Here is a 19420-nt window from a genome sequence, read left to right on the forward strand (position 1 = left end):
ATATATGTATATATATACATATATATATATTCTTCTACAGTTCTATTTCTCTTATTCTATATCACTTTTCCCCTAAATCTATCTTTTTGATCATTTCACAGTGTGAAATAATATTATATTACATTCAAATGCATAATTGGTTCATCTAGTTCCCCAAATATTGGGTCTTCCCAAGTTTCTAATTCTTTTCTCTGACAATACCTATGATACCATGCATCATCAATTAGAAGATTTAAGAGTATACTGTTAAGCATATAATAACACACTCTCTGAAGGGAAAAAAAGTGCATGTGACACACTTTTAAATATTATCATTTTCTCAAGTCTAGACAATCAACAAAATAATAAATTGAATTCTGATTTGTAGATTTTGCTGATTTCTGAGATGTAAAAAAATGTAACAATCAGTTTGTGAGCTGGTTCAAGATACCTCTAGCTTAACCCTAAATAACTTCATAACTCACAAAGCTGTTATACTATATGGCAGTGGCACTCTAAGACTTGTGGAAATGGTCATAAGGTTATAAATTGTTACATGATCCTGGGTATCCTTAAAGAAAGATTTTTAAAGTCACCTATATATATACATATACATATATATATATATATATATATGTCAAATTCTATCACTTTTTAATTCAATACTATGTGCTGAAGATCTGTTTCATCATGTTAATACAATGCTTTGATAAATCCCCAATGGGTAAATTATCCAAATGTAAGAAGTCACATCTTTAAAAGTCCAGTAGAAAGGAGAAGTTTACAATCCCCACTTGTTTTAGGAGAAAAATGAGTGCCATTAATCTGGATCATCAAAGGATTTCAAAAGTCATCCAGTTGAACATCTTCACTTTACAAGTGAGGAAACTGAGTCCCAGGGAGGTTAATTGACTTGCCCAAATTCATGCAAAGAGTATCAGAAGTAGGATTTGAAGTCCAGTTTTCTGTTTCCATGAAATTAAAGAGATTACAAAATATAAAAATATAGTAAACAAAATCAAATTAAGACTTTTTAGGAATAAAATCTAGAATTGTATGAGAAGTTTAAAAAATTTTAAAGCTATGTCTCTAGAAAAATAATTGCATTAAACATAAACACTCCTATATAAAATAAATTTGTGATTTACTCAAATATAATGGACCCTGCTTAAGAGATAAATATTCAAAGGATATGAAATGAATAGAGTTTTGGGTCTAGAGTCAGAAAGACTCATATTCATGACTTCAGATTAAACCCAGACCTTTCTTAGCTGTGTTACCTTGGGCAAGTCACTTAACCACATCTGCCTCAGTGTCTTACCTATGAATGTCTGTGAAGTGGGTTGAAGAAGGAAATGGCAAACCACTCCAGTATTTTTGCAAAGGAAAACACAAATGGAGTAACTAAGGGTTGGACAGGTCTGAAAAGTAACTCAAAAACAGCAATCACATTTTTTTTTTAAAAATTTGACTATCGACCAGTTGAAAAAATTTCAAAATCACTAGTTATCTCAGAAATTTAAATTAAACTAACTGTACACCCTTCAAATTAGAAAAGTTTGGGAAATTCCATGTTGGAGGGAGGAGAAAGACACATCCCTGTGAATGGAGCTATAAAGTGGTACAACGAATCTAGAAGATAATTTAAAATTATAAAAGAAAAGTTATTGTATTTTTTGTTCTCTTAAACTAGGGATCTCCAGTAGATTAATGATACCAGAAAAAGACCCATCTGTACAAAATATTCTGAATTATTTGTTGATTTGTGGGCATTTTCAGACAAGAAATGCATGTAGGTATATTCATTTCCTTCTTCATTCCTATTGTTCTCTGTTATCAATTATTTTTTATTGTCAATTTGGGGATCTCTTCTTTTTTTGGAACTGACTATTGTTCTCTGTTATCAATTATTTTTTTATTGTCAATTTGGGGATCTCTTCTTTTTTTGGAACTGACATTTTCTTAGACCTCTTTGTAGATTGCATTTTAGGTTACCATTGCTGCTGTCTCCCTCTCTTCTGAGTGCTTAGTCTTTAAAGTTTCAACATAATAAAAATAATAGCTAACATTTATATAGTGTTTAATATTTTCCAGAAAATGAACTCAGTATTTTATTGATTCTGGTTGGATGAATCAATAAATGGCAGTTAGTTGGTAATGAAGATTGAGCACCAGGCCTGGAGCAAAGATCTGAGTTAAACTATCCATTCCGACACTTACTTGCTATATATATGACCCTGGACAACTGAGGACTTTACAGATACTGTTATCCTCAGGAGCAATTTGTGAGGGAAGGACTATTATTGTTCCCATTTTACAAATGAGGAAACAAAGAAAAACAGAACTTGAGTGACTTGTCCCAGGTTACATACATTAAAAGGAAGTCCAAATCTGAACTCAGGTCTTCTTGACTCCAGGCCTGGTGTTCTATCCACTGTGCTACTTAGCTGATTAATTTAAGAAAAAAAAAGAACTTTTAAAGAGTGACTAGAAATATTGGTTAACAGTAAAAGGAGATATCTCCTCCTGCAAAGAACTAGTAGATGTGAGTATACATGAACAACACATGTATGTGTAAACATGTGTGTTCATATATGTGTTTGCATCAGCGCAAAAAAATTTAAGAATATTATGGCTTTTCTGTTGTTCAGTGTTATCATATATATTATATATTAATTTTTCATAATTTCCTGTAAGAATTATTTTTAAACTACTCTATTTCATTCTCTATTCTATCTGTCAAGGCCATCAATCAATCAAAAACAGACATGCACACAAAGATTTTTAAAAGCCATTTGAAAGTTAGCTATTATTTATTATTATTATTATTATTATTGTTATTATTATTATTATATGTTTAACTAAATAATTTAGGAAATATGGTGAGAAAATTCATTCAGTACTGCAGATCGGCACCAGCTCTATATTTTGTAGTGTTAGACTTACCTGTCTAAGGTAGTTAATTGATTGTCTCAGGGTGTCTCAGACAGTGTCAAAGTTGTTTCTGTTGAAAGGTTTTGACCTACAAAAGCAATGCACCCAGGAAGTGATAGGGACCTTGCCTTCATAGAAGAGCAATCATATAGACATCACTGCTTTCTGCATACAAAGCACGTTGAAGTTAGTGTCAGGCCTGTGAGCTGTCTTCTCCTTTCAGTATGATGAAATAAATAATTGCTTCATTAGACTGAGGCTTGGCGTTTACACTAATTCTGAGTTTCATGGAGAAACATGCTAATTTGTTTAATGAATCTCCTTCCAGCAGTTATCTCAGTTAATCAGAATAATATAAAACAACAGGCAGAAAATATAATAATTTTGTAATTGCCAAATAAGGTGGCAAACAGGCATATCCAGAACATCCCAAACTAAAGGGGAGAAAAATCAAAAGCAATCATGGATTTAGCTTGATAATGATATCAGACAAGCTTTAGCTAGATAAATAGCACAAAACTAACCAGGGATCACTGGATGCCTAAGACATTCTTAGGTGTTCAGTGGTCCCTGGTATATTTTTGCAAAATAAATGGAATTTTAAGGAAAGTAAGATCTAATAAGATATTAAATAGAGCAAGTTTACAAAAGGAAAAGATGATGAATGAGCCCTCTGGTGCAACAAGGATAAGAGAAGTTCCATGACCTCATAGAAAAGGAGATTTCCGTTTCCAAAGTGGGTGAGTATATATTAATCCACATCTATGATTTCATATACGTGAAGAACTCACAGGATGAAAGCTCCCTCCACCTATGCAAAAAAAAAAAAAAGAAAATTTAGATAGTTGCCTGGGACACCAAGAAATTACATGACTTATTCATAGTCATATGGTTGTTGTCTGAAGTAAAACTTAAACCCATATCTTCCTGATTCCAGACTGCAAGACACAGGTAGGTAGGTAGGTAGGTAGATAGATAGATAGATAGATAGATAGATAGATAGATAGATAGATATAAAGAGAAATAGATACAGTAAAGTTAAAGATATGTATATGTATACGTGTATATGTGTGTGTATATGTACATGTATGTGTATGTGTGTATGTATATATGTGTGTATATCTGTCTGTCTGTATGTTAACAGTTAATTATAAACATCCAGAAAAGAAAAATACATGATTTAGGAAGGTCATGGGACTTATGAATGGGAAAATAAACTAAAGGGAAGTTCCATATTTCCCCCATGTATAAAATGCACCCTTTAAAAAAAAATTGAGGGTCTAAAAACTGGGAGCATCTTATACAATGGCTGAAGATTTTTTTTTTAACTTCCATCTCCCACCTTTTCCTGCCTGTTGTCTTTGCACTCATTGTTTCACCTTTGTTACTGGCATACCAGGTTATGTTTTGCCATATTCTGCCCAGAAATGGCTCAGAAAAAAGTTTCATCCAGGGGTGAATTCAAGTTCAAAGTGATCCAGCTTGCAAAAGTGAATGGAAATGTACTGCTGAACATCAGTTTGATCCTCCTCCAATTGAGAAAAACAATCTAAGACTGGCTATGGGAAGAAGAAACCTTCCTGAAAACACCCCAGCAGAAGAAGGCCATGAAAGGCAAGTCAGGCAAGTGACCTGAGTTACAGGGGGAATTGAAGAGATGGATTGAAGAGCAAAGGGCAAATGGAATTCCTGTGTCCCCAAAGAGGCCAGAAGAATTGTTGATGAAAAAGAAATGACTGATTTCAAAGGAGGACACAACTGGTGCTTCAGGTTCATGAAAAATAATGGACTAAGCATGCATCCATGCACCAGACTTGCCCAAAAGATGCCTGAAAGCAAGGAGCAACTTTTTCTTTTTCTTTTTTTTTTTAGGTTTTTGCAAGGCAAATGGGGTTAAGTGGGGCCCCAGGCCACACAGCTAGGTAATTATTAATTGTCTGAAGATGGATTTGAACTCAGGTACTCCTGACTCCAGGGCCGGTGTTCTAATCACTGAGCAACCTAACTGCCCTTAGGTCCTTGAATTTCATAATGAATAAAACTTGATTTCAACAACTTTACATAATACATTTTTTTCAAAATTCAGGATCCAAAATTAAGGTGCATCTTATACATGGGGAATATGGTATCTACTTGTGCTTGTGAGAAGTCCTAAACAACACATGGTATTTCTGTTGGATGCCACATAGTTGACACAAGTTTCTAGTTTTTATACTGATCTCACCTTCTGCTTCTCTTAGTGGTATCCATCCTGAGTGTTGAATAAAGCTGTGTTGGGCTAGACATTATAATGCGGTAATGTTGCTTTTGTTGCCCTGGAAATAAGGGAAGAGAGAATACAATTAAAAGATTTTTTTGAGGGGAAGCACAGAATGAGGTAGTGAAAATTACCCTTCAAGAATCAGATAGTCAAACTGAAATTTGACACAAAATATTACTGGGGTCAATTCTTTTCATCTAAAGACATTGGTCTCATTATAGGGGTTCAGAAAACCCTAGGAATTACTATAGTCTCATTCCATCCCATTGTATCCAAAAACTACTTTCAATATATGCATGTACATGAAACTTCCTAGAAAAAGTTAAGGAACTACTTGCAACTTTCTAAATACATAACTGAAAGTCCTATGTTTATGTACCTGAATGTCTCTGCCTCTAAAATGGTTTAATCAACTGAATCAAACTGTCTCTCCTGAATTGAACTGAATGATACTATTTTCCAACAGCTGGACACCAAAACCAGACTTATGGCTTTATTATCAGACTGCACATACTTACTAACTGTTACTGTGTTGATAAAGGAAGAATTCCATTAAAAAGTTGAAAATAACAATGTTGAAGCTACAGGCAAAAAAGACTCATTTTCATGAACTAGTTACGCATAAAGGTTTGTCTTCTGTTCTAAGGGTTCATGATATCTACCATCTTATTTAAAAAACAGAAATAGTAAATTTGGCTCAATTTACTAAAATAATCGTAATCATGATCACATCTGCTATTCAAAACTGTCAAATACCTCCTGAGTGCACCACATACATTTCCTTGACAGAGGCTTCCTCTTTTATGAGTTAATTAAACAATTTCACAGCATTATTTGTACATCTATTCTGCCTGGCACATTGTCGGTGTAGAACATTCAATTTAATAGCTCTATTCTTCAAACAGATGTTCATTTAAATTTTGTCAGGGTATTCAGGGAGGAACAATTAGCAGGCTTCTCTTAACCACCGCTGTCACCTTCCTCTGGTTTCCTAAGCAGCAGCACCATTACTCTGAGTGGGGCTGAGATGTAATCAAGGATTTCAAAAGGAGGAAAAAAATAAACACAAGCAAGCAAAATACTCAGGTCAATGCAAAAGGATGTCATGGTGAATTATCCCAACCGGAGATTTCTCAAAGTTACATTGGTATTCCAGCATGAACTTAATGAGAACTTCACTCAATGGGACCCAGAGCAAATGCAGGTTCAGTTCATCTTGAATCTGTTTATTTTCATTTAAACTTTTGCTTTAGTCTCCATCCAGATTGGATTCATTATAGCCTAGAGAAAAATGACAGGTTAAAGAGGAAGAAATGGAGGCAGGGTCTTGCTTAAATAAATATTTAGTAAAAGACAACTAATTCATTCATTCCTTAGGAAATATTTTTCCTGGGAAATGGCATGTAGGCTTCTAAGGGCTTATCTTAGTTAAACATTTCAAAGGAAAGAATTGCCAGTCACATGGACCATAACCTTGAAAGAGAAAAATCTCATTTTCTCTTAAACACAAATCAAGTTTTCCAGGATTCAGGTGTTAGGTCAGATTTTCCTTTATGCATCAGACTCAGGGTGTTCATTTCCTTGTCTCTTAAAGAATGTAAGCTCCATGAGGACAGAGATAATATCTTGATTATATGTTTATCTACAGTAGTCTTCATAAAATGTAATTTATTTGAAATTTAATGAATGTTGAATGAATGGGTAAATAAAAAGAAAAAAATGCAGCCCCATTGTTGGAATATAAGTTGACTTTACCACTGAATATGGGTCTTTCTTTAATCAGCACAATATTCAAGCAATAAATTTCTATTTGTATTTTCCTAGGGCTTATGATCTTCCTAAAACAAATGTTAGTTGGAACACAAAATCAATTGCCCTTCTGAAGCATAAAATTACAGTCAAGCATATGAGCATATATCTGCCCTTACTTCTGAATAAAGGTAAAAACCTAAGTAAGAAAGAAGTCCAACCACTATAGTCAAAGGATCTGGGATTAAATTCCCACTTTTGACACTTTTGACCCTAGGCAAGTCACTTAACCTCTCTCAGACTGTTTTTTTTTTTCATCTGCAAAATAAAGGTGTTGGCCTAGATGGTCTCTAAGGATTCTTTTGTTCTAGATATATGATCTATTATTCTAAAACATCTTCCATTTTTTTACAAGTAATAAAGGATATGAATAAAGGGTGAAGTAGGTCATGAAAATGCTGGAGAATATATAGGACAGATAGATTCATCAAAGACTTTTTGTTTTGGCATAAAGATGGTTCTCTTGGGAACTAGGAAGATGCCCCTATTTACTTTTAAAATGAAGGTTTTGTTACCATTAAAGTGATAATTTTCAAAAAAATCAGAGTATCACAGATGTTTCAGTGGTTTCCCTATTGCCTCTGATACAAAATTCAACGATAACTTTCTTCTGTTTATTTCCAGGATGATTTCACATGACTCATCCAAATATTCTCCATTATCCCTGTCAAACTGAGCCATTTGCTTTCCCAAGACTTGTTTTTTGATATTCTCTCTCCATGAGTCAACATGGAGTTGTTCGGAAAACTGGAACAACATTCCTTTTTTTCATCTTTCATCATCTTTCAAATGTTCTTGACGATGTCTTAAACATATATACATATATATATATATATATATATATATATATATATATATATATATATATATATATATATATATATTCCAGGAAAGATTCAAACTGAAGAGAGAAGAAATTGTGAGGAAGGAGAAATAAAGACTTTTTTAATGATAAAGGTCAGACTTTATATTTGGAGACTAGTTGTATATATACATATATCTGCATGTATGTATATATACATGTATGAAAAATCAGGCATATGTATGTATTTATTTGTGTATATGTGTACATTTATTCACATAGTGTATATGTTTGTTTTATATATTATTTATATTTGTATTAATATAACCTGAGGATATAATTCATTTAGACCAAGAACTTGAATACATCAAGAAATAACTATGGGCTCTTTTATTATCTTTGCATTTATCTTAAGTAGCAGTCTTTTTAACCACTTTTGTGCTATTATTTCCAGTTCAAAGATCAGTTTCCATGGTGGAGAATACAAAAGGAAAATCAATATCTAGTTTGTCTTTTCTCTGTTGTCAATTTTTAGTCCCATACTATTCTTGATTACACTCTTCCTTCTAATATAATTTTAAAAATCCTTTTATTGTCCCTAACTGACTCAGCTTATACTAGATTTACACTAGACTGCTCCGTTTCTATATTACCCATACCTTCGCTTTTGTCTGCTAGGTACACCTTTAAAAAACTCTTAATTTCGTATACATACTCCATGTGTATCCACATCTATAACAATAGAAAATGCTCACTTGGGGTGCAGTGGATAGAGCAGAAAATGATCACTTAGGTGACAGAGCAGTGGCCCTGGAGTCAGGAGGAACTCAGTTCAAATGTGCTCTCAGATACTTAATTGCCTAGCTATGTGACCTTGAGCAAGTAATTTATTTAAGTGCTTTAAATAAATTTTTTTAAAAAAAGAAAATACTCACTTGGTTTTTTTCCTCTTTCCTCATTGGAATTATTTCTCTTCCTCCTGAAGTCCTTCTGAATTTTCCCCCTGTCAAATTCAAATTCTAATCTTTATTATGCCAAAAGCTTTCAAATCTTCACATCTTCTTAGGTTTTTCACTGCTTTCTTCATCTTGAATCCTTTTCCTCCTCTCAATTTTTCCATTGACACAGAAGTAGGATTGCCAATCAGAGTTTCCCAACATAAGAAGGCACATAACTTTCATACTCCTGGGTGGGTACAGAATTCTTTGTTCTATTATTTGAAAACATAAAAAATAATGGGAACTCAAACCCTTCACTTAGAGTAATGAATGCAATAGAAAAGGAAGCTTAGAATCTTCCCCTTTGTCTTCTTTATATAGGTCTTCTAAAATATCAGAATAAGAAGAAAATTGTATAGCTGTCTTAAGATAAAGAGATCTTCTCTAATGCTTAATAATCCTTTAGACATTAGCATCAGAATGACTGCTTATGTAATCTAATTGGTCTCTGTTTCCAGTCTCATTCGTCTCCAATCTATTCTCCACTCAGATGCCAAGGTGATTTTTCTTAACTGTAGTTCTAGCCAATGTCATCTACCACCTGATAAATAAGTTGCAATAATGTCTTAGTTCTTGTATCTACACTTCTAGCATTTTCTCTAGCTGTTCCCCAAGCCTTGAGGGTTCTCCATCCTTAGACCCACCTAATGACTTCCTGTAAATTCCAACTAAAATTCCATCTTTTATAGGAAGCCTCTCCCAAACCCTCTTAATTCTAGTCCTTTCTCTCTGTTAATTATTTTGCAATATATTCTGTGTACAGATTGCTTGTATATATTTTTTGCATATTATTTCTCCCATTAGACTCCAAACTGTTTGAAGACTGTCTTTTGCTTCTGTTTCCATTCAGTACCTGACAATAATAGATATTTAATAAACATCCATCAAATATGATCGATCATATAAGGGGTTGTGGTATAATGCCAGGGTTCTGTTTGTTTTTATAAAGGTAAGTTAGGCATAATCACATGGGTTTGTCTAGATGTGACTTACAAATAAGCAAGAATCAACAACTCTAGCATCTCCTCCTATATCATTCTCCAAACAAGGACTCTGATTCCTGCCAAGAGTGAAAGGAAGAAGTTGGAGTCAGATGCTTCACATTCAGCTATCCTCAGAGAGAAGGTATACTGGGGTAGAACTATAGCTATCCACTTCTGCTAATATTATTAGTCCAAAGAAGTATTTTTTAGACTCAAATTAAGTTCCTGAAAATTATTTCCTTAATGAGGAAGAAGTGCCCCAAGTTCTACATGGAAACCTTTACTGCTTTCTCCCCAGATGTCATAATAAAAACAAATAAACCCATTTATCCACATGGATAGCACAACAGAAATCAGAAAATGTGTGCAAAGGAGAATATAAAATTCTATAAGAATATTTGTAAAAAAATTGTCAATCTATATTATTAGAGGTATTTTTCCTTACCTGAGGTTCTGGACTCCAATAAAATTACAAGAAAATGAAAAGGTACCCATTCATAGTTTTGTTGTGTCATTTAAATAAGATAATTTTTGCAAAATACTTTGCAAACTTGAAGGTGCTGCATGTTTATTACTTTAAATAATTCCAATGATAAATAAAATCCTATTTATAATTGTAGTCTGATTTCTAAATGAACCTATAAAACATGTCTATTATTTGCTTTTTTTGAAGTGAAAAGAGAATGAGGAAAAACTGAAAATAAACTTTCTGCATAACTAAGAAAATGCAGTTAATATAAAAATATAAATAAGAGCATCCATGATCTTAAAAAGTGGTTTATTAGAAGGTGAGCAACTTAGTATTAAACTTTTTAGTTTCATAAAATATCCCCTTTTTATACTTCAACTACTTAATGATAGCATTAGTAATAATAGCAATTATAAAGAAAACCTTAACCATATAGATACCATATTCTAATCATGATTGATGCTATAGAGATAGAAACTTATCAGAAGTAGAATCATTTTCAAAGACTGAGTTAAAGATGGAAAGAAAAGCATTCAGAATTTTGTTTTTCTAGTGAGTGTTGACCTCAGAATTCAACACATCCCTAGACCTCCTTTTTCTTTTTTTTTCCTTCTCTAAGAGATGCTGTTGAAGTGATGATGTAGCTTAGGAAACGTCCTGTTACTTGCTTCTGAAAATCACTTCAAGAACTACAGCATTTCCCCCAAAGAGTTAGTGAATTAGTTAAGATGTTTTGTTAATACTTAAACATAGTCCTTTGTGTATGAAACATTCTATATCCAGAGTCATTTGTGTCATCACATTACACCAAAGATTTTCAGAAAAGCATTGAAATAACAAAAGAGATGCTAAATAAGAAGGCATAGAAAACTCCATTTTTCCTATATAGACATTGCTTTCTTCTCAAGAGAAATCATGCAAGAAATATGAGTTTTCCCCTCTTTTTTCTTTATTTTATATTCTTTCAAGATACCATTTAATTTTTCCTTTGGTTTCCCTCTCAAGTGAAAAAAGAATAGTCAAACACAATGATTTCAGATTTTAAAACAAAGAGAGAGGAAAGGAGAGAGAAGAGGAGGGGAGGGGAGAAGGGAGGGGTAAGGGAGGGGAGGAGAGGGGGAGGGTTAGGGTTAGGGTTAGGGGAGGAGAGGGGAGGAGAAAGAAAAGAGAAAAATGAAAAGCTAGACAGAAAAAGGGTAACCATTTACTATTTGTTCTCAGAGAAATAAAATAGAATTATCACTGCTATCTTAGAATAATAGAATAAGAAAAAAGAATATGTGTTTCTTTTAAGCAGGGAATTCTGGAAAAGCTTCTGAAAATGACTTTATGTATATGGTTTCTGAATTTATTTGTATGCCCAGCAATTTAACATTCAGATGAGGAGTCTCCCATCAGTGTATCGCAAATATAAGAATATTGTGAAGACCTTGAATGATAGATAAAACATGCCAGCGGCTTGGATTTCAAATTGGGTCAACTTATGGCACAGGAGGTCTGTATTTTCTAGATATTTATACACTACAATGAATTGCAAAAGTTTGCTTTGCAATGAAAAGAGTAAATCTTTTTCTTTACATCCAAAAATTATCTAAAGGGCTTAGAAATATTACCTTTCTTAATTAAGAAAAAAAATTAAAATAAATATTTTATTGCTTTGTCCAGAAGAATACAATTCCATCATAGATTTGGAAAGGACATTCAAAATAAACTCATATAATTTAGACTGATATAATGGAAAGGATAAATTTTCTTAAGCCAGAGAATCTGAATTCAAATTCCACCTCTAAGATTGATTATCTGTGTAACTGTGGACAAGTCATTTCACCCATCTTGGGTCTCAATTTTCTCACTTATAAAAGAGCTGAGATAAAATGGACTTTATGATTTGATAAATTTCTAGAAAGAGAGAAATGACATCCATAAAGTAAGTAATTTGCCTAAAGTCTTAGTAAAAGAAGGTGAAGTCTCAAGTCTCCAGGCTTCCAGTCAAGTACTTTTACTACTATATCAAATTTCATTTATGGAGAAATGGGCTATAGAGCTGGAAAGGATCTTAGTTTATTTTATGATGTGGAAATGAAGACCTAGAGAAATTAAGTGACTTGTCCAAAATAAATAAATCTGAGAATGACCCAGTAAATATAACACCAGCCCTAAATCAGGAGGACCTAGGTTCAAATCTGGTCTCAGATCCTTATTAATTATGTGATCCTGGGCAAATCACTTAATTGTGTTCCTCATCTGTAAAATGAACTAGAGAAAAAAATGGCCAGTGGCTCCAGTATCTTTCACAAGAAAACATCAGATGGCATCATGGAGAGTTGGACACAACTAAAAGGACTCAACAACAATAACCATGGTAAATAATAATTCATTTTCACTGTACCACTTCATCTTCTTTGGATTAGAGATTAAAAATTGTTACCATGAGTTTTAAGAGTCAAAATCAGTATCCAATTCTTTTAAAAATAAGCTGATTCCAGACACATTATGACAGGAATTTGCTTTTGTCTTTGGGCAATTGAAGTACTGTACTTGCTAGTGAATTCAAAGTACTGATATTTTGCAAATGGTTCCTCCTTTCAGAGTGGTATGTGTACTGAAAAGTGCTTTATTCCTTCATCTTCTAAAATTCTTTGACTTCCAAAAGACATTCATCCATTTTGCATTTATTATAACTTGTTTCTATTGAAAAGATAAAAAACAAAAGGAGATAAGAAATTATGTTTTCCTTAGATAATCAGATAGGTAAAATACCTATTAATTGTATATAATGAGCCAGACATTATATACTGTGCTGGGAATACAAATGCAAGCAAAAAAAGGGGAGGGATTCTTTCTACTGAAGCCAAGGTAGAGGTTTTCAAAACTCAAGGACCAGGAAGACATTCTCTTTTGAGTCTATGTCTAACTGTGAGCAATTATTGGTTTTATGCTGTTAGTCAAATGAGCAAAGAAAAGAGTTGTTCATTCAAATCTATTATATTGGTGCAAAAATAACTCAGAACTCATTCTTTCCTTAAACAACTGAGGGGCATGTGGTACAAGTGACAGTTTAGTCAAAATATGATAAAATTCCAGAGCAAACTCACCTATTAATTGTGTCACCCTGGGCAAGTCACCTAAACCTGGTAGGCTCTCAGGTCTGTAAAATCAATTAAGAATCCTTGACTAACATCCCTTCCAACTCTAAATCTATAATAGTAAGATCCTATGGATGTGTAAATAAAGTTCTAAATTGGTGACTATTCTCTATCAAAAATCCTTTTTTTCTTCTTCCCAAATATTTCCTTGTTACAATACAGATGATTTCTATAAACAGTTCTTTGCATTTCATACACATCACCAGCAATACCCCAAATTGCAGTATAAACCACATCAATAGATGCCTTTCTAGAAATATTTTCAAGTTTCTTCATTCATTTTGTTTTGTTTCTCTCCCATACTTTTCAGCCTCATTTCTTTCAGACAGTAAGTAGAAAACAGACAGTGCTTTGCCTTGAGCAGAAGAGTCTGAACAAAGAATTCTCAGGACTCCAGTCCTTCAGCATACTCTGAAAGCACTTGAGGGACAGGGAGAGAAGATACAAGGGGAGGATTCTACATTAAGGTGAGGTGGTTGGAGAAAGGGGCAATGAATAAAATATGCCTTTACAGGAAGAGAAGCCTGCAAATAAGGATTTCCAATGATCCTGAAATCACTTTCTAACCTGGAAGACCATTTATGTGAGAGAAGAAAGAGATTTTGCTCAGTATTTGGACCACATATTCTCCAGTGCCACACTCTTGGTCCAAAGGGAATTAACTTGATTTGACCAAGCACACACACTTCTACAGAAGAGCTCCAACTCTGCCCAATTCATTCTAGGTTATGAATACTCTTAAAAATGAACATGACAGATGAATAATGCCTAATCAACACTTTTCTAATACCCCAGCAAATAACAATTCTGCTGTTGGGGAAAAACATACTTTCACACTTCCCTTTCAAATGAGGGCAAAAGCACGCCTAATGAGCTAAAAATCAATTAATGCAGCATTGAAATGAATTTATGTATGCTGTCAGCAAAAGGTATAGTTGTTACAGTGGTTAATATGTAGGAAACTCAAGTTTGGTACAGTTATAAATGAGGAACTAACTGGGTTCCTGGAGAATCTAAGCAGTGAGAAAAGTGTCATATAGATGGTGGCCTGAACATCTTCAGCAGAGTAATAGTTGACACTCCAGGATGGGAGAGGAAAGGGGAGAGAGAGAGAGAGAGAGGGAGAGAGAGAGAGAGAGAGAGAGAGAGAGAGAGAGAGAGAGAGAGAGACAGAGACAGAGACAGAAACAGAGACAGAGACAGAGACAGAGACACAGAGACACAGAGACAGACAGAGACAGAGACAGAGACAGAGAGAAAGAGAGGAAGAGAGAGAAAGAGGAAGAGAAAAACAGAAAGAAAAAGAAAGAGAAAGGAAGAGAGAAAGAGGGAAAGAAGAAAAGAAGAAAGAAAAGAAAGAAGAAAGGAGAGAAAGAAAGTTGTACCAAAGTATAGATGTCTTCTTATGCACATTTATATTTAGGTTATTTTATGATTTCTTTGAGAGTAGAGATTGTATTTTTATATATATATATGCATGTATACTACCAAATAAAAAAAAGAAATTATAAAATGTCCATAGAAATCTTCTCATTCTTTCATTGACTCCACTTTTCTCTAAAACATTTATCCTGTATTGATAGCAATTGGAACATCTTAGTGATCAATTGAAAAGTCAAGATTTTGATTAAAAAGAAAAAGTTTTTTGGTATTTTGGTATTTTGTGCCTGAGGTAAAGTATCCTCAGCTCTAGTTTTGTAACCTAATTAAAACACACACACACACACACACACACACACACACACACACACAAACACACACACACACACACACACACAAACACACACACACACACACACACACACAAACACTCTCACCCTTCCTCACTTCTGCCCTGGAAATTGGGTTTATGGGAGAATAATGTTATAAATATTCAAATTTTATAGTGCCCTTTTTGTTTTAATCAATACAATACAATTTCTTTTGAAATGATTTAAATTTTGTAAACTTATCTAGGCCTCAGTTTCCTAATATCAAGGGATTTAATGTCCTCTAAGTTTCTTTTTAGTTCTATGTCTACAATTCTATGATGTTATAAACTTACCATTTCAAACTAGATATTGACATAGTGAAAAATTTAGCCAGTTCAGAAGAGCTCACCACTTCTGGACATAAGTGGAGAACAAGCTTGTCAATAGTGACTACTTGCTTTTACACCAAGTCAATGAACTATAAATGCCATCTTCTCTTCTATGCATGCATCTATTCAAGGCATGTGTATTTGTTTACTTAATGAGGTGTCTGGAGGCCTCTGCTGGTGATTATGAAAATATCACGGTAGAATATTAAAATCTTGAAATGTTCTTAAGTAAGCAAGCATTCTTTAAATGCCTGCAGGAACTAAGTTTCCAAAACTCTGTTTCAACAACATTTTGACTCTTAGTCAGCAACTATAAGCTATGGTGTAGTGATTTTAATTGTCTCCTGACATCACCCTTTCTAAGCACACTGGATCAAAGGATACCTTGAATTTTACTTCTCTGGGCAGATGCCATCTTTGCTGTCCATCACAGCTGCACAAACTTATCACTTTGAAAATTATTTTTTCACCCTCTGTCAGCTTGCATCACATCTGAACTCTCTCTTCCCAGGGGACTGGGGCAGCCTTTTCCATCAAACCAGCTGTTTGCTTTTCTCAGTAATGACAAAACAACCATGTTATAAATGAACGGTGGCCACTTCATATGGGGGGAAAATCAGCTTCTGTTCCAAATCTGCTTTGTTTCCAGTATCCCACGATGGCCAGAGAAATAAAACACAGTCAGAAGCGGCTGGCAGGAGACATGGGTGAAGGACAATAAATAAAAAATGTGGGACAGACAGAGAAAGGAGAGATTATAAAATTATTTCACAACAGACAAGAATAAAGGAAGCCCCTAGAAATGCCCCCAAACAATACCAAGAATGTGCACTCTATCTTCCCACAAGTAACGTGCTCATGAAATCCTTTGCAAGCCTTGAAATTCCCGACCTCAGCCCTCCCCTTCACAAGGGAGAAGGAAAAGGAGAAGACTGGGGGAGGGCGGGGTAGAGATGATCTGAGGAAGAAAGAAGACAGCAATGAAGAAGGAGAAAAGGGAGGGGGAAGTGGAGGATGAGATGGGAAAAGCAGAGGTACTAAAAATTGGAAGAGAGGGAAGAAGTGGAAAAGGGACATCAAAAGGGAAGAAAGAATGAAGGAAAAGAAAAGAACATAAGAGATAGAAATTGCAATTAAAAAAAAACTTACAGTCTTTCTCCTTTGCAATGTTAACATCACTTAGAGCCTCCAAGATCTAGTCAATGCCAGTGGCATTTCCTGGGAGAATGACTTTTGGATTTTATTGGCATTAATTAAAAATGTGAGGTGCTGGAAGTTAGGATCAAAAAAAGAAAGACTCAAACAGACCCTTAGTCTAATAAGTTATAACAAACAATTAAGTTATTAGCATGGAAGAAAAAGGGGGCCAAGAACACAAGGAAGATAAGTTGACATCTGGTTTCATTTTTTTCATTGTATTATGCCAAGCCCACCCACAATCTCTGATCATGAAGAAGGTGAGAGGTAATAAAATTGAAGCCCTCAAGACAGTTATGAAGTGGCTCTTGATTATTTTTTTTAAATACAAAGGATCAAATGAAATCTTCTTGAAACATAAAGAATATAAGATTCTATCCATCAAAGTCAGCTTAGCTGGGATCTTTGGGAACATAAAAGGGATTTGTTTAGGTTACTGAGATAAGGTTGAGGTCAGTTCTTGCTGTTTTCCAGAGCAGTTCACTGTGTGCTAATTTTATTGTCTCTTTACAAATACCCTTAAATGGGCTTTGACCCATTTGTGGACTAAGGTTACATGTGGAAGTTTTATATTGCAATTAATTATGAGAGAAGAAAGCTGAGGTGTCATTTGCTTTCCTGAAGTCAGGGCCTTTAGATTTGTTCATGCATTAAAACAGTGATGAAGTTGATCATCTACTTCCTCTTCATTTACATGTTATTCATTTAAGTGTTATAATCATTTATTAACACTAATGATGTGACACACATGTTCCTATGAAGTCTTCACTTTGTGCTAGATGTCGTCATGAATTATGATGATTTGGAGTAGAGTACCCAAAGAGAACTCTGCTTGAAGAGCCCAAAGAGAAGATGAGCTAGACAACTTCTCCAAAGGTGCCCCGGCCAAGTCAGAGCATGTCCAAGTAGAAAGAAGCATTTCCATGAGTTCTAAGCCAATGTTATTCTTCTTCTTACCACTTTCATGCCCTGGGAAATTACTGCATATCTATGGGAAATTACTTGATAAATGTTGGGGTGGGGAGAAGGAAGGAGAGAGAGAGGGAAAGGAAGAGAGAGAGAGACAGAGACAGAGACAGAGATTGAGACAGAAAGATAGAGACTGAGAGAGCAAGAAATGTATCTGAGAAGAAGTATCAGATAATTCAAGGGATGGGGTATGGTGGGCTAGAAAGCCAGTCTCAAAATCAGGAATACCTGGATTCTGACACTAATATATATATAGCAACTGTGTGATACTGGGCAAGTTAATTAATTACTAAGTGCTCTAAGTTATAGAAAAGGTTTCAGCTTTCCTGGTTGTTGGAAGAGCCTTCAGACACGAGTTCCCTAGCCTTACTGTGGTGCACCCAGCCTGGAGTCTGAAATGTTTATTTTCTTGAGTTCAAATCCAACCTCAGACACTTACTTGCTTTGTGAGCCTGGACAAGTAACTTAACCCCATTTGTCTCAGTTTCTTCATCTATAAAATGGACTGGAAAAGGAAATGGCAAACCAGTTCAGTATCTTTGCCAAGAAAACCCCAAAGGAAGTCACAAAGAGTCAGATGTGATTGAACAGAAACTTGTAAAGTGCTAAGTAAAATCTCCCTCTCATAATATGTGGATTTTGTGAAAATTTTAAATTCTTCTTGAGGCTGTGGTTATCTATTAATTATATATTTGTATTCTCTCTTATAATAATAGCTTTTTCTTATAGCTACTTTTACTTTTCCCTGACTTAACTATATTTATGGCTTTTCCTTCCTATTAAAACATTTCTATATGCACATGCACACACACACACACACACACACACATACACACAGAAGGACAATCTTTTCTAGGAATCTGGACCTGTAATTTCATGAGAATAGAGCTCTCCCAGTGTAAAAAAAATCCCTTCACTAAAGCAAAATTACAAATTATGTCTAATTTTAGAAAGTTGCCTAAGACATTAAGGGGTTAAATAGCTTTCCAAGGAAACAGCATATTTCAGAGGCAGAACCTGAATCCAAATCAGAGAATACTTCCCCATCTGGTTTTCCTTCTTTCCTCCTTTGCTCTGATTTAACCCCAATTATCTTTTAAATCCTAGTTGAGGTATCCTTCTTCTATGAAAAACAAAACAAATGAAAAAACAAAACCCCGACTTTCTGTGATTTTCTATCTTATTCTTGTTCTCCTTTCTCAACCACTATTGTCCATATTCCATGGAAGCATGTAAAGACTATAAGGACAAATTTGGCGATATTTATCACTTACTTTTGCATTTAGTTTGTCTCTGCTTATTCTATTTATATTAGATGGTTATTACTACCTTATCATAGGATTTATGGATGCAACAACTACCACAACCCCCATCAGGAAAATTTGTGTAAATTTTTTTAGTCCTCCCTTTGTACCAGAGAAAAAATTTGAATTATAATGGTATGAAAAGATAAAATATGTTAATATTATGCAATATATATATATATATATATATATATATATATATATGATATCTCTGAGTTTCTAAACTTTTTTCTATATCATCTGTGGCTTCCACAAACCCCCCCCCCAATTTCCATTTAATTTCTTATGTTGTTCTGCAATATACTGAAACTACAGTGTGGAAGGGATAACTATTTCACCATAACTGATTTACAAGTTCCTTGAGGACAGGGTCCTACATAACAGATATCTTTTCCCTTACAAAATTAGAAATACTTATACCTTTGTGACCTTGGACAAACCTCTTAACCTCCTCTGGGCCTTAGTATCCTTACCTGTAAAATGAGGGGAT

This window comes from Macrotis lagotis, chromosome 1 (assembly GCF_037893015.1).
Source record: "Macrotis lagotis isolate mMagLag1 chromosome 1, bilby.v1.9.chrom.fasta, whole genome shotgun sequence".
Taxonomy (NCBI): domain Eukaryota; kingdom Metazoa; phylum Chordata; class Mammalia; order Peramelemorphia; family Peramelidae; genus Macrotis; species Macrotis lagotis.